The 16800-nt window shown below is 41.2% G+C and overlaps 1 long non-coding RNA gene across 1 annotated transcript; it reads right to left on the bottom strand.

Annotated features, from left to right (window-relative positions):
• Window positions 1–8169: 8169 nt before the first annotated feature.
• Window positions 8170–16780, bottom strand: LOC311438439. The gene is made up of 2 exons (XR_014694099.1): window positions 16736–16780; window positions 8170–9013 (listed from the first exon to the last, which is right to left on the bottom strand). It is a non-coding gene; the product is annotated as an uncharacterized lncRNA (long non-coding RNA).
• Window positions 16781–16800: the final 20 nt, after the last annotated feature.

Here is a 16800-nt window from a genome sequence, read left to right on the forward strand (position 1 = left end):
GTTGATTTGCTCTTTGCCGCACAATCGTGCTCTTATTTTATCTGACATTCACTAAAAATAAATGTGTGTGAATGAAGGAATTAGGTCACCTAGTGACATTACGGGTGGCAGAAGAATATTCAAGAAAAAAAGTTTGTATCTGTGCACACCAAGTAGTATAGTTTCACACAATAAAATGACAGGATGACCACAGTAATTGGTTCCAGTCCTGGGGCCAAGCAAGGGATGCCATGGTTAATGCAGGCAGTGCTCTGTCCGGGGTGCGTGGCACCCCTGAGGCTGTGGTGGCTCTCAGCATAATCAGGGAAGGGCACCTCAACTACAGCCACGTTCCTACCGCCCCCTGCTCAGGGTCTCAGCTGTTTGGTGTGACCTGCCGATGGCAGGGCAGGGGTACACAACACCCCAGCTCGCTTCCCACGCAGGGAATTTGCACCTCAGTGGAGGCTGAAAACCCCTTTTTGCTGCCCCAGGCACCGCGTGGTTCAAGGAACATAACACTCAAACCACAAACACATGTTGAAGGCAGCAGGAGCAATCTACTTGCTCCTGTCACGTCACCTCTCTCCTACCTTTCAGCCAGCTGTGTGTTTGCACAGCATTGTACAAGGCCTTTAGCTTCTCACGGAGTTTTGCTTCAGTCCATGACAGTAAGTGCCAGCTCGCAGCCTGGTGCGCCTCCAGGCCTGGTTTGCAAGAGATAGGCCCATCAGAGCACATGGACCTGCTGGAGGTCTTTTATCTGCTGACGAGGATAGCCATTAAATATGCAGTTTGCATAATATGCATATAAGTAATCTCAATTACTTACCCATTTGGGCCGGCTCTGGTGCAATGCCTGCTTTGGAATAGGATTAGAAAACAAACAAAAAAAAACTACAGAAAGCTTCCGAAGAAAGGAGCTATTATAAAACTATATAAACTAATATAAGGAATATAAATATAAACTTATATAAATATAAGGAACTAATATAAAACAACCCTGGAAGACAAGATGAAGTTTCTCCTTCACCCCCAGGTATTAGGAAGGCCATCACACTGTGGTCTTTCCAGGGGAAGGATTATAGAAAGCATACCTGTAGTTTCGTAGTACTGATAATGAATTGTTTCCTTAAATTACAGGAACTGGCACTATCTAAATTCATTTTATTAAATCTTCTACTCAGTGAGTATGACAGATAAAAAAATGAAAATCTTTACAGCTTCCTGTAGGGTCAAGATCTGCACAAATCTGTGCATGTTCTTTTTGATGGACAAAGCTAATACAGACAGTTTTATTTATTTGGGGAAGTAAAGAATTCCTCATGTAAAACAAACTGTTAGCTACAGCACTGAGTACAGGCAGAGGAATACTGAAGAGCCTTGACCTTCATACCTACGGTGACTGAGCAGCATGTAAGGAGGAAGAGAGGGCCTGCTCCCTAGCTGCAATTTATTCATTTTAATCATCTTTGCCTCCTTCCTCAACTGGCCTTCTATCATGACAGGACTCCCTGTGTCTGAGAAGCATCGTTATATTTGGTTTTCATGGCCCTATGCTTCTGCCTCCAAGACATATTTCAGTGTCCTTTTTTAAATACAAACATGTCCTCTATGTAAAACTCACACAAACTCTTCTGGTTTAGTGAACAAGCAGTAAAGCTCAGGACCCAAATTTAGTTCCCTGTATATACACTTCATCTGCAGTATTTTGAAGAAAATCCTTCTCCATCATAGTGCTTACAGTGCTCTTACAGGCATCTCAGGATTTCTGCAATCATATTCATCAAAGCTGCTGTACACTGAGTTTGTAGGTGCAGTGGTAAAAAAATATACACTAATATCTCATGTTGTTAGAGCTGCAATGCCAACCACAATTGGCTCAGCTCACAAGAAGCATTATACTGCCAAAAGACAAGCAGAGTGACCCAGAAAATCTGTACAGTAATCTTTCTGTATCCATTTACACTAGATCTGAATTTGGTCCTGTGCCCATTTGATAAATGATAAGTTTTAACAGTGTTATAGTGGTTGATTCACTGAGATGAGAATGATGTGCTGAAAAAAATCATGAAGTCCATAATCTTTCAGCTCAGTCAGGAAAAACATTAATAATGAAAGAGTATGGACAGGTCACTTCTACTAACAATATGGGACATCACAAACTGCAGTCAGTATGCAATACTTTTCCTATGGCACAGAAGGGGCAGGGATTGTGTGAGTGCTGCTTTGTGGTACCATTCCTGCCTCTTTGTGCTGTAAGATACTTTTCTTTAGCCATAGTCCTAAAATGTCTTGTGAAGAACAGGAAAGGGCAGACACTGAACAAGGAATTTTCTATTGACTATCTTCTATCTGTACAGTGTCAAATACCAAGGAAGATTGGATTGAATTCCAATCAACAAGGCTATTTTTTGTAGCTCTGTACCAGCCAAGTTACTGTAAGAGACCTTGGAGGCACTGAGTAAGCAAGGCAAGCAAAAGCTGCACACATACGTCCACATACCTGGATTTATCTAGTGTGCAAAGGTGCAGAAGCCTTCTAATTCCATGGTTTTCCAGGTCCTTTCCCATTGAAAACAATACGTTTCACTAATGCAGGCACATGAGCACCAGGATCCATGCAGGGTGGGAGAGGACAGGGTCTCGCCAGCCTAAGTCAATAGCCTGAGCTGTTCTGGATGCCCATATTCAGCATCTTCAGCTTCCTAACACTTTTCATGGCGAAGTCAAGTCATAATCCATCTCAAAGAAAATTTTTTCTGTTGTTGAAATACATAATTCACCTGATAACTGAATATACAGCTCATATACAGTAATTACTCTGAGACTGTTTTGGAAAAAGCAAACATTTATGGGCTAATTACCAAATGAAATTTGCATGAAATCTCTACTACCACAAAACAAATACTCAACTCAAAGTTGACTTATTCATGAAGGAGAGCCTCGCTTCTTTGGCCACAGCAATCTTAGCATGGTTCTAGGTCAGCTTTATTTGTGCCTGGGCTCTATGCACAGAGAACTTTTCATAGCACAACAGCTGCCATACTGACACACGCAACACCCTGACACCAAAATGACTATCTATCCTGCTAAAATGCTCTACTGGCTCTGATTTCCTGTGAACTGCACATTGAGATTTTGATGACACAAGTTTTCATTGTGATCCTGATGGACTGTATTCAGTGCTCTGTTTTGTTTTGTTTTACAGAGGTGAAATCTCAAACAGAAATACTAATCTGAACCTCAGACAAATAACAGCAGATAAAGATCTGTATTGAGATGTTGTATTTGACACAACTGAAGGCTGGAAAAATACAGTTTTAGAACAGCCTTGGGGAAGATGTGTTCAACTCTTCCATCAGCATACTATCTAACTCAAGTGAAGACTATTACTAATATAAAGCATTTTTAACAACAAATCCTGTTCTCCAGCATATCAACTACTGCTTGCACCATTTTGTTTTAACCTTAGTGACCCAGACAGTTTCCAAAATAAAGAGAAAGCTGAAAACACTGGTTTTGCTTAATGCTGGTGAATATTTTCTTATGCAGCTGTTAAAACAATGGCAAATATCATCCTTGTGCGCCAAAATAAAGTTTCTGGATCTAACACCAATTCAGATATAAATGCTTTAATTGTTAGTGTATTTGGTAGTCAGTGGAGAGAGGAGAACATGAGAGCAACAGGAGAGACAGAGTGCACAAGGCCTAGCAGAGACCAAGCATTAAACACATTATACAGTTTATTATAACCTAGCTAAGAAGAAGGAAATCCTCACTAACTGACATTATTTATTTATTTATTTTACTAAGTTCAACCTTTTGGAAATAAATTACTACTGTGCTTCATTTTAAGTGGCTGTATAAAGTTCACAAGGACATTTTAAGGTACCTAGTTCTTCATTTCCTAAGGCTGTTAATGCTGTTCCAAGAAAAAGAATGTAAAATAAAAATAAAAATTTGCTAATTTTGTCTAAAGAGACACTGCTTTTTATCCAGCACTCCACAAAAGATATTTTTATTATCTTCCACTGTATTTTAATGGTACAGAGACAGGGGTACAGCCATGAGGGTTTCTTTTACATTTTGTACACTTAAAACTAGATTTATTAAAAATCCTCAAATGGAGATGCCTAAATCAAAGTGTCTAATACCAGATGGAGACAACCCTACAAAGCTGGTAACCCCTGACAGGTCCAGCTAAAAGGACATCATCTTCTCACTGTACAGCAATGCTTACGCAGAAACAGAACAGAAGCATCTACCTCATGGCTAAGAAATCATGGCACAGCATCTGCAGCCCCTCTGCCTGGTTCAGGTCTGCCTTTTGGTGGGAGCACCAAGCACAAACCTGCTCCTCATAGCCCTAAGGCCAAGCTCTGAAGTCTTTATTCAGTACATTTCTGAAACCCTTTAGCCGATATAATCCATCCATTTCATTTTCCAGGTTAAGAATTGTTATTAAATGTAACCTGTTTTGTTCTCTTTTTCTGCACACGTATCTGAAAGCAAGGCCAAGCGAGTGGAAAGAAAAAGTGTGCTTATTCTTACTAGATCAGTTGACAGCACTGGAAGAAGCAGACCAGCGGTTTAGCATCTGAGCCAGTTTCCAAGCCTTGAAGTAGAATTTGTGTGCTGGAGGCCCTGTTTGCTTGCTTTATTTATATATTTATTTATTATGTCCTTAGGCTGTCATAGCTACAATAGCAGTACTACTACAGCACAGTACGTACAGCGTGTATCTCTCCCAACATAAACACAGCATATTCATACAAAACAACAAATTTTCATCCCAGCAAATTAAAGCTCTCATCTGTTTTTCTTTTTAACCAGGGAGAGAATATTTTCCTACTTTCTCTCATGCTATGAGAGCAGGTAGGAAAATGCACTTGCATTCATGTGCCACTGAAGACAGACGGGACATATCCATTAGGCATGGATGGATTGCTTATTAATACAGTTCTCCAAGGCCTGTGTGTGGGGAAAGGATTTATAGAAATCCAATGGCCAGCATCTTAAACCGGGACACCCAAAGTAAGAGAGCTGTGGTTATATTTACCTACTTATTTGTGAGATTTTTTGCAAGCCTGTAAGCAAGTCTACAGCTTCAGAAAGGTGACTAAGCAGTCTTGCCCCAGAGCAGAGGCAGGAAGAGACCTTCTCGTGCATGGAAAAAAGCCACCATAGAGTTCCTAAGCATTGCCTCTGACCCCTGCATCAGGGGAAGGACTCTTCCCCAGCACACAGGGAAGGAACAGGCAGCAGAGGATCCTGCCATAAGGGACCAGGGGCACCAGGGGAGTTTGTGTCACTACTCAGGTGCAGAATGCTGTGCCTGAATTGCTACCTCCGTCTCTCAGATACACACCTGCACAGACTTAATCTTTTATCTTTGTCTTTTATCTGATGGGATGAATCTAGGCTGAAATTGTGTTTTGGGTTTTGCATTGAGTCTAGCAAAGCTTGCAGATTCTGAGAAGTTAAGATGAGCAGAGAGACTTAATCTATAGCAATATGATTCATACACGTATATACAGATATAATACATTATGTTGACATAAAATGTCCACATTTAGCTATTCCATTTATAATGAAAATTAAATCTCTTTCAAGCAAAAATATCTACAAGCTTCTTCACAAAAAGATTATGACAATTAAAAATGATAGACTGAATTTCAGTAGCATTACCAAAAGTGATCATATATTTTTTCTTTCCTTACTCTCTTCCTTCTCAGTTAATGTTCTTATTACCAGAGTTTCTTTTCATCAGAGTAGACATGAAGGAAGCACTATGAATAAACAGAAGGGAATTTGGATGTCAGGACACACTTTACCCCAGGCTTTTAGCATGCAATATAGTTTGCTAGAAGGCAGCTTTGATGCCACTGTTCTTTCCCCAAAGACATCCCTCATTACCGAATGCTACATGTTGCCCTGTTGGTCTGGAAGAAACATTTCATTAACTACAATATCACTATAGATTGCATCTAGTTGCCATAGAAACTTTAGAGAAGAAGCTTGGGTTTAACCCTTGGAATGGACTGAATTTTTCATCCTTATAGCATTATAACTTAAAAAGATACCATGGCTTTTATTGGCCTTTATCTTTCAGCATAAAAAACTGACAGCTGCTGATAATTCATACAGAGTTGATGGCTGTGAAATATTTTTACAATATCTGCTACTTAACTGGGACACTACAGCGAGGGACAAAATTGCTGTTGACTTCACTGCAGCTGTGATTTCCACCTCATCCATTCGAAGTCAAAGGCTACTGTAAAACCCACATAGAAAACTCCTTTTAATGCTATGTTCTGGTGGAAGAGAGAATGAGACAGCAAATTGTGGGTGCTGGTGCTTTGCCACAACTCCTCTCTGTCTCAATTTGTTTGCCAAATGGACATAAAGACACTGCATACTTCTGAGCTGGTTAGAGATCCTCAGGTAGAAAATGACTCCTTATGGATCTTTGTTTGGTTTCTTCATGCATTAGAGGATGTCTAAGAGATTTTTTTTTCTTTCTTTTGCTATAGTAAAAAGAAAAAAAACCACAACACTTCAACCCAAGAGCATAGACTAATCCATCCATCAGGTTCTGCCTCCCTAGACAGGAGTATTACTACTAAAATTGTGTTTTCTGTTTACTGAGACTCCTTCCTAGTATGCAAGGAAAGCCCAAACTCCAAAGCATTTTCACACTGAAGTAATGCTCTGCTGTGCTCCAGATCACACCACTTCATCTGTTAGCTAAACAGCTCACTCAGTGAGGAAGCAGCAGCTCCCTCAGGAACTGGAGCCATGATTCCATACTTGTCTGCACTTTGGGCTTGACCGACAGAGCATTTTTGCTTTACTGGTTTCACTTCTGTAAAACAAAAAGGCTACGAATTATGGCACTTACCCATAAGGGTAAATTGTGCAGTGTATGCTATTATCACTCTATAAAGAGTTCTTTCTACCTTGCCAGGCTCCATAAAAATGTGAAAAGCTTAGTCTCCAGAAGGTCTTAAGTTCTCCATCTCCCTTTCTCTTGTGTTCTCTTTTCCTCACTTATTAGGAATACATCAACATCAACAAATGATAGTCTAAGGTTACAGTAGTGGAAGGGTCTGGCTTCGTCCCCTGCCAACATTCTTTGCAGGGTGGCTTCTGCACACTAGCACCTTTGTTCTTTTTGCTACAAGCTCTTTTCAGTTTGCAAAACTCAGCCTCTAGTTACAGCTGGTTTTGTTCCGAAAGAAAAACTGGAGGGGGATGAGTGTGGGCGAGTAATGGTGCACCCGCTCAGTTTTGTGACTATTCCATGGCAGGGCTGTGGTGGGGCTTATATTTAACTTGGTAACAGAGGTTTTGTTATTAAGATCTTCTTAGCTACATTGCACAGCCCTTACTCATGCTGGTGGACCAAGTAGTGTCACTGAAGTCAATGAGGCTGTGGTGCTTTATTATTTCAAATCACATAATGATCACTGTAATAGGAATGATCATAATGAAACACTTTCATTGGAAAGTCAATGGGTCTATTTGTGCAAATGTTCACAAGCATGAATGAGAATTGCACGACTTTGCCCAATACATACTATTTTCTGAGAAGTTCAGTATCTTTTCTTGATAAAATCACCATGAATAATACTGTCTCACATGTGCAAACTACACAATGAACCTGCTTCTGCTTGGAATATCTAATCTGTCTCAGTGGCATTGCTCCAGAGGAATGTATTTAACTCTTTGGAGCCACCATTAAATTAGGAAAAAAAAATAATAAAAAAAAAAAAGAGGCTTTTAGCTGATTGACTAGGAACAATTTGAAAAGGGATTCTCTGTCCTTAAGAAGCACTGAATTTGAATAGCACTCTTTCATTTCAATTGTCTCATACCCAAAATAGTGCCCTAAAATGGTGCACCTATGGAAATTCACATGAAAGAAATAGGATTCAGTATAATAATTCCTATTAGAGGACATCTATATGACTTGAAATAATGAGGTTCCACAGTGAAAACTATCCAGTGAATACAAAACTCATTAATGAGTAGTCTCATCTTCTATTAGCATTCAGCATTTTGAAATAGGAAGACAGCCTGCTACCCAGTTATACATTCAAACTGAGAATGACAAACACCAGTAAAACCAGTAAGAACAGGAATTCTGCAGGAAACTATCCTGTCAAAGATAAACTCAGCAGCACACACAGGTAAAGGGTTTAATTTTGCTCAGCCAGGAAATCTGTAAACACAGAGCTGCTTATCAAACACCCTGTTCTTGCACCAGACCTAGGCAGATTCTTAGGTTACAACAGACAGACACCGTATTTTTCTGACAGCATTTGCCATTACACATTGGGTAATTCAACACTACATTTCCTTTGTCCTCTTCTACTGGCAGCAAAGGTTCATTCACATCTTTCATTTGCTCCTGAATTGAGAAAACTTGAATAGGAACTCATAATCACTAAAAGGAAAGACAAATGATTGCAACAGACTTTATACCTTATGCAACAGCCATCTGAGGGGACTGAGGCTACTTTGCACCTGGTCTAGGTGGAACTGGCCCTCCCATACCAGCTAAAGGGATCTCCTCTTCTGCTGGAATGTGAGATACAAGACAGGCAGTAGCTTTATTTGCTGTGAAAGAATGGTAGCACCAGTCTTTACAGAAAAGCACAGCATAATTTCTCTTCTCTGACTGCAGGCAGTCCATGTAAAGACGTTTGAACAGCTCAAGGAAACCACGTTGCTTTTTTCACAGAATGATCTTTGCTTGGCTGCTGTGTGTCCAAGTTACTCTGGACGTGTCTGTCCAGTCATCCTGGATGTAAGAGGAAGGCTTTGGCTATCTTTCTGGGTGGCTGGTATTCTGGTTGGAGTGGATGAAAACTGAACATGCTCAGTCTGACACTGAATGTGTGCACAGTGAGCGTGACACAACCGGAATGGGTATTCCTGTGGATATTCTTGTGGATATTCTGGACAAGAGCATGGGAACTCAGCATTTTGGAAAGACACAGGTTCTGTAGTGTAAAACTTTGAATATCTGAAGAAGAAAGGGTGAAAACAGTGTAATTAATGGTCAATAGATACCGCAGATAATCAGCTCAGTATTTGTTGATGCTGACTGATTTGAATACAAAAGTGTTCTTTGAAGCGATGAAAGTCTGACCCTTTATCCTGCTGCGACATCCCGGCGGAACAGGGCAGTGAGGACAAGCACTGCTGTGACCTCTCCCATGCTCATCCATCCCTGCAAAGGGACTGACCAGCCGTGAGAGAGCAGTCTCACGACCAGGCATCTGTAAGTATTGGTATCTAATACTGCTCCCTCTGATTCAGGGACTCTCCAATTAGTCTGTGACTTGAGTCTCTCAGAGGAAAATCACTATATAAGCATTGAGATTCTCAAGAACTGTCATATTCATAATCAGATTAATCTGTCCTTGCGCTTTCAAGATGCAGCAGAAACCTCTAAGAGAAAAGCTGATCTTAAAATTCCCTAAATCCTCACACTCACTAGGAGGTACGTTTAATACAGGTCAGGATTTATGTTTTTCTAAATGTATTGTCTGCCACAATTCTAAAACTTCGTGTACTTAAATCATTCAATGGCTGCATTTCCATGGCAATTCTACCTGCAAACATCCTGCCACAGAGACCAGATGTCAATTCAACATCAGAAGGAATATCTCTAAGCCTCAAAAGAGCAAATAGTTCTTGTACAAAAAAGGAAGAACATCTGTCTAAACAATCTTATAAAAACACTACAGTATTCCAGAAAAATAACCAAAAAGCATGTAGCAACAGTTATTGCATTTACAGAGTCTCAGTAAAGAATATTATAGGCTATTAAATTTAAGGTACTACTGTGTGGCTTTGTGTATTATTTTGTTTTTTAAACCTGTACCTTTGAACATGCTCTCAGGCATCTTCCCACAGAGACAATGCTCATATCTATTAAAACTTGGTACTCCAAATAGCTATCAAACAAAATCAAGCTATTTTTGAAAACCACTGGTTTCCGCTACTATTTTCCTTCAGGATAAGATGATTTTTATGTGCATTTAACCAAATTTTACTAAATTGATAGTTACCACTAAGATGTGACAGAAAAGCGTGTATATGAATGATGATTTAATCTAATTTAACTGCAGTTTAAATATACTACTGATATCAGACAGTGCAGTCCAATATCTGTTTTAAATGGCTGGAATCCTGACTTGCATAGACATATAGGTATGTGCTGTGTGACAGAAGGTGCTCAAATCTGTGCTGCGAGTTGCCTTACAAAATGCAGTTAGGCTGAACCTGGCCTGCTCGCTGAGGTGTGGGAGTGAGAGTGCACAAATGAGAACTACCTATACAGACTGCTTTAAAACTAAAATCACATTAGTGATGTTAAATCAAGTTTGCAAGATTTTTCCACTCAAGATATCCCCAAGTACAGAACAGATGTTTTCGTCTCACCTCAGTCTCTCCAACTCAGACTCTGACAGTGCCCACTGCAAGTCTCTCAAAAAAGAATGCTAAGGAACTGGCAACAAACACTAAGGCATATAAATTCCTGAAAAACAGGAATTATTGCTCATTTTCTTAGAGATTGAAAAATAAACAGTCAAAACTGAATCCTGTTCTATGTGCCCTTTGTTAACTTCTCCTATTATTGACCAATTTGAACAGCACAGACACCCAACTATTGTTTGTAAACAAATGGTTAAAGGATTAGGAACATACAGCAGTCACCCTGCCAGCCTTATTGATGAAGTCTCAAACAGGCAAGCCCTTGTAGAGGGATTTAAGCAAATAGAAAGCATTATTTATCTATAGATACTGAGACACGAGTTAATCGTACTTGCTGAATTGTAAACAGTACTGTATAAAAGAAATACCTAAGGGCTTAATTGCTAAAGGCGAATTAGATTCAACCTTGTAAGGCATAACTTTTAGACATCTGGCTGCCTAGTGAGTCCTGTTCCTGAGCCCACAGTTTCATATGTTTCACAGAGAGAAATAGATGCTTCAGAATGGCATTCACAGACACTGGTTGACAGACCAGGGAACAGCCTAGCCTTCCCAGCAAGAAATACAAGCACAAGGGCTGGAGCTTGAGTGCTCATGGATTGTGCTGCTGCCTTCTAGACTGCCATAAACATTCACAGTTACATCCTCTTCTAGACAGCAATGCCCATGTCACATGACTCCTGTCTTGCAAAACTAGGCATAAAACCACTCAGAGTGTGGCAGGCCCCCAGCACTCCAAACCTGTCTGAGCTTCAGTGAGCAGTTAGTAATTCAGAGCAGCGAGGGCAAGGGCAAGAGCTCTCCCTTGCTTTTCCCTCTTCCTTCCACCACACACTATACACGTCAAGCTCTGCTGAAACAGTAGATTGAGGAGGGAACAGAAAACAGAGGGGAAAAGAAAAAAATATATATATTCTGAGAAAGCAGGAGTAGCTTCCAGCTATGTTTTTGTACAGCTGCTACCAACACTACCTCCTTCCTTCTCAAAACCTTCCCTGGCCATTTAGCACTGCCACTGCCTGCTGCTAGAGGAGATTGAATGAAACAGTCTGGATAAAACAGTTAAATATTCATTAGAGCAAAGAGCTTAAAGAAAAATATAATATTCTCAGTAAGAACACATCCAGGGAAGACCTGGGCTGCAGCCTTTGCTCCCGTAGGGATACCAGTACTGCTTCATAGCAGAGCAGTGTTCAAAGCAAAGTTCATCAGGTCTTCCTTGGACTACACGCATACAGACACTTGACAACCACTCCATGCTTCTTCACAAGCCAGGAGAATCCATCAGAAATGAACAGATTCACCTACAGTCTGACGTTTACCAGCATGCTAAAACATTGCATTGAAACCCTGTCAAAAACGAGCAACAGCCATGGGCAGTTGGTTCACTTCAGTGAGCACAGCCCATCTCTGCTGCTCCTTCAGGCTGACATGTCATGACAGAGATTCTTCTCCAAACACCTCCTCTCTCCTTGTCCTTGCCCTGAGCAGTGCACCTCCTGTCAGATAACTAGTGGGTGGCAATCCTATTCCAGCTGCTGGCTGGCAGGACCCTGCACGAGAGCTCAGTGAGCCCCTGCAAGTGCTCATCAGATGGGTGACCACTTGTCTGGGGGAATGGTAGAGAGGCCTCTTGGTTTCTCTTTCTTTACAATTAGGCTGAAATTACCCAGTAAAACATCTACAAGAGTGCATCTTGTTTCACGGGGGGCAGAGATTTATGCCCAGCATTACACTTTGTTCCACGCTTCTCCCTTTGTTGCAGGGTGAGCAGCAGCGACCGGCCATTGCCAATGCTGTTAAACGATGGCATTTCCTGTTCTGGTTAGCACTACAGTTAAAGTTTTAAATTATCCCCCAGCTGAATGTTTTCCTGGTTTAATTGCCAGGCTTTGGAAAGAGGCCTAGCACCCAGGCCCTGACAGGAGTACAGCTATGCAATATCCAGCTGGCTGCTGTCCCAAAGCAGTTAGAGCAGCCACTAACTGGAGAGAGAGAGATTTACACCCCTGTGGGCTCAAATACTTGTAGCTCCTCTTGCAGAGATCTGCCTTCCCTGCTACTGTAACCCACACTTCCCAAGTGACTGCAGAACAACTTGCTGGGGTTTCGCATTGTGGTGACCCTGGCGGCCTTGCCAAGCCTTGGGAGAGCTGGATGGGCAGCTGGCTGCTGCGTCAGCCTCTGAATGCTGCTGGAGGGCTGGACGATGCTGAGATCTGCCCTGCGTGCAGCCTTGCTCCATGCTGGCTGAAAAGCCTTTGCTGCTGAGTTTCTTCATGAGGATGGGTGGTAGAGAGCTACGGTTTCTGATTTCTTTGGCTTAAACAAAGCATTTCCACTATTACTAATGCATGGGATTTACTTGTTAGTTAATCTACATACAGAAAAAAAAAAAAAAAAAAAAAAAAAAGATTTCACTTCTTATTAACATCAATGTGATGGCTAATGTGCACTCATTCAGTTTGATTATGATGATGGTATAAAGCCCCTGTTATTCTTTTCATATTGTCCCTTTATAGGCACAGGACTCTATTCTATCCCCATCTCATTTGATTACTACTATTTACTCCTAAGCTGAGTTTGAAGTAATTATTAGCTTCACTCTTATTTTCAACAAATGCTCAGCAATTCAGTCTCTCTTCTGGATTGTTTTGCCTCTCTAGGGTTAGAAGGGGTGACAGAGAGAATCAATCATTCAGATGAAAAGGCAGAATATTTCTCTATAGCACATACAGAGCTGTTGTGCTAACATTACCAGTGTCCTGCCTGGCTGTCTCCACACCGCCCCATTGCCCTGTGCTTTCCTGGGGAGTTCCAGGGAGCTACAGGCAATCCAGAGCAGCAAAATCTCCTGTACAATCTATGCTGAGTACAGATTTTAGGAGTAAGACTTGAATCCTATAGACGTAAACCTGCTCATGACTGCTGCATTGCCTCTGCAAGGCTACAACAGCAATCTTTCAGCTATGGTGATGGCTGCAATTGCTCTAGGGGCAAGCTCCATAATTTTCCTGGTACTTGCGCAGTCTGTGCTCATTTTCCAGAGCTGGCTTTACCACTAAAAGCTGCTCAGTCTCTGTCATAGTGATAGGGCAAGAAGACTTAATGTCAAGTGACTTAAGCCAGAAGTGATTCTGGATTGCGTGTTGGTATTTAAGACCTGGGACTGAGACCAGAGCCTAACAGTACACCTGTTGTTCATTCACACAGCAAGACCATTTGCTCAGGCCAGGATGCCTTTTCTCTAATGGGCAAGGAAGTCCCTCAGCTTTCAGAGGTCTAGAGGCTTATTAACAGAGTCTGACCTTCCTCTTCAAAGGCTGTATGAGTGGAAAAGTACAGGGGTGTCAGTGCCAAGCTCCTCAGTTTGCTTGGGAAACAGCTGTAGCAGTTTAAGAAAGAAATATGTCACAGCTGCTCCCAGCAGTAAATTCCTGCTGCTTCAATGTGATGAGAAGCAGAATATGAAAGCATGAAAACCATCACTATATTGCACAACCAAGCTAAGCCATTACCAGTACAGTCTAAACTAATCTGTTTGCACTGAAAGAGGTTAGGAGCACTAACGCAATAAACCCATCCTGCTCTTCAGCTCAAAGCCAGGACTGTTAGCTGAGATTTCAAGCACCCACAACCACTCTGATGTAGCTGCAGTCATTACAGCATGCCCTGAAGATTTGGAAACAAAAGCTGGTCCCTGGGCTTGGGTTTCTCTTTTAACCATGTGTTGGTCAGGCTGTGTTTTTTAAAAGGTGACCAGGATGGATGAGAGGGTTTAAAAGGCTCACTATGCCACAGCCCTAATCCCAGGCCTAGAGACAGAGCCTCTTAGGTTTCCCAAAATAACGTCTTTGAAAGGCCCTTGTCCAGGTGATTAACTAGCATAAAAAAATAAAATATGTCACAAGTGAAGGTTAGGATTTTAAAAGAAATAGGATGGGTTTAGGCAGTCAAATTGTATTGAATTTCACATCTCAGGCTCTACTGAGCTAATTCTCTAACCTCCAGGCAAGGCATGTACATGACAGCTACCTGCTGCTTGCTCAACAAGTTTTCCCTTATGAAAAGGGATGCCCAGAGATTTCTTCAAAGAATGACGAGTGTGAATAAAATAAGGGAGATCTTGTCCACCTCAAGTTGCCCTAATGGTGTAAGAGACCTCTGGTGAGCCTTGCCAAAGAGAATGGTGGGCAAGATTACATGGAGAAACAAGGTGCCCTAGAGGAACACTGACAGATGGGAACTCCATGTTTTGGAGACAGAGCAGAAGCAAGAGGGAGGAGAGTGGTTGGCTATTCGCGCACTACTGATTTTGCAAAGTAACTTACTAGCTTTTCTGTAGGCCACATTGTTGCAGGCTGCTACCCTGACCCTTGGGGTGCAGGGTATGTCAATGAAATGCCACTACAAATTATGTTCTTGTCAACTTCCAAGAACATTGCATTCTTAAAGCTGGAGCTGGCAGGGTTGATGTGCTGATACTGTGGGGGAGGGTAGGAGCAGTGTCCAGAAGGGAAAGGTTTCCAGGCACTATTTCCAGGAAAGCCTGAAAGATTGTAAGAATAGAAAGCAAAACAAAGTGCACCAATAAAGTAAAGGTCTAGGCAATGTATGCCCAGAGATGGACCTCCAGTTCTGAAAAAAAACAAGCTTTTTGCAGCACTGAAGGAAGATGGACCTCTGCACACACTTCATTTTATCCCCTGGGTTATCTCTCAGATGAACGTCAATAGATAAAACAACATTAGTGTGCATGAAGGAGAAACTTGGATTCTGCTTTGGAACATTCTCCTTCAGCTGTGGTGCAAAGGATTATGCTAGGTGGCAACATCACTGCAGTGCACTATATAAATCCCTAGAGAAAACGAAAACCTCAGGACCCAATCCTAGTCACTTTTCCAGAGAACCTTTATCACCATTTTCTCAGCTCACTGTTCCTCACCAATATTTAAGAGGGAAGAGCATATTCTACCTTTTGCATGTGTGCATTTAAAATGTGCACAGAGGGAATATGTCTTATATGCTTGTATTTCCTTATTGTCACAGCATACAGCAGTGGGTCTGATAAAGTGTACCTTGAATTATTTAGGGTGTATCAGGAACATAAGGGGAAGACAGAAGATAAAGCCAAGAGAGAGAACAATGCCTGAGGAAGGAGAGTGACCAAAGTCTGAATGCACATAGAAAAAACATTCTGGAAAAATTAAGAATATAGAGCTTTGGAAAGGGATAACACAGAAGAAATGGGGTGGTATAACTGAAGAAGCGGAACAGCAAGCCTTTTCTGATTGTGTTTGGCTTTCATGGAGAGCACTGAGCAAAGATGTACAGTCAGGGGGATCATGTGCTTGTCCCAGCTAAACAGGGTGACTAAGTACAACTAGTATGCTCAGTAAGAACAAATGCAACTAACTACACCGAAAAGTTAGGAGATGTAGCAGCATATCAGGCAGCAACTAAAAGACTGTTAACCTCATCCTCACACAAGGCAAAGCATGCAATATATGAGCCCCTACAAAAGGGAAGCAGCTGAGCAGTATGTAGCGCAATACAGACTGCGATGTTGTGCGATAAGAAAGCCCAAGCATGCAGGATATACACAACTTGTGGGGAATGTCTGTGATAAAACGTTTGGCAGCTGTGTGCACCACTAAAAAAAGAAGTTTCTCTTGTTTCTATTACAGCCTGTGCAGTTAATGCATTCCTTCGCTGATAGTGGGACTGAAACAATTCATTAAGGAAATGGACATTTTCTGTGGATCACATTTGCTGCTCATCACTTTTGTTCCATATTTAATTCTCATAATTTCTGAGCTACATTTCCAAACTTCTGGAATTCTAGAAAGGCAGAATTCCCAGACCCTGCTGAGTTATATAGTGACATTCATTCCCTCATGGGGAAAATGTCTAATACTTATTATTCTTTCCCTTACCTGCTGTAAACAGAAGGAGAATAGAAAAAGAAAAATAGGCATGTAAAGGATTGTTCTGAGAGGCAATCTGGATTAGAGTTTTGGCTTTACCTTCTTCATCTTTGCCCTTAACCAAAAGACAAGCTTTAATCTAGGAGATAGTTTTAAGGAAATTAAGAAAAGTCTCTCTGGCTCTACATCATTACGTACATTCTTTCATTAAACATACATTCATTGTTATTTTAAAGTATGAGTTTAAATCAGGATATAAATATTTGTATAAATACTATAATTATTTTTTTAATAATGATAATAAATGTAAGTCTTACCTACTTGGTGGTATCTAAGAGTGTTGTCTCTAGGAAAACAGTCTTGGTTTTGGTTCACAAATCAC

This window comes from Aythya ferina (genome assembly GCF_964211825.1).
Source record: "Aythya ferina genome assembly, chromosome: 5".
NCBI classification, from domain to species: Eukaryota; Metazoa; Chordata; class Aves; order Anseriformes; family Anatidae; genus Aythya; species Aythya ferina.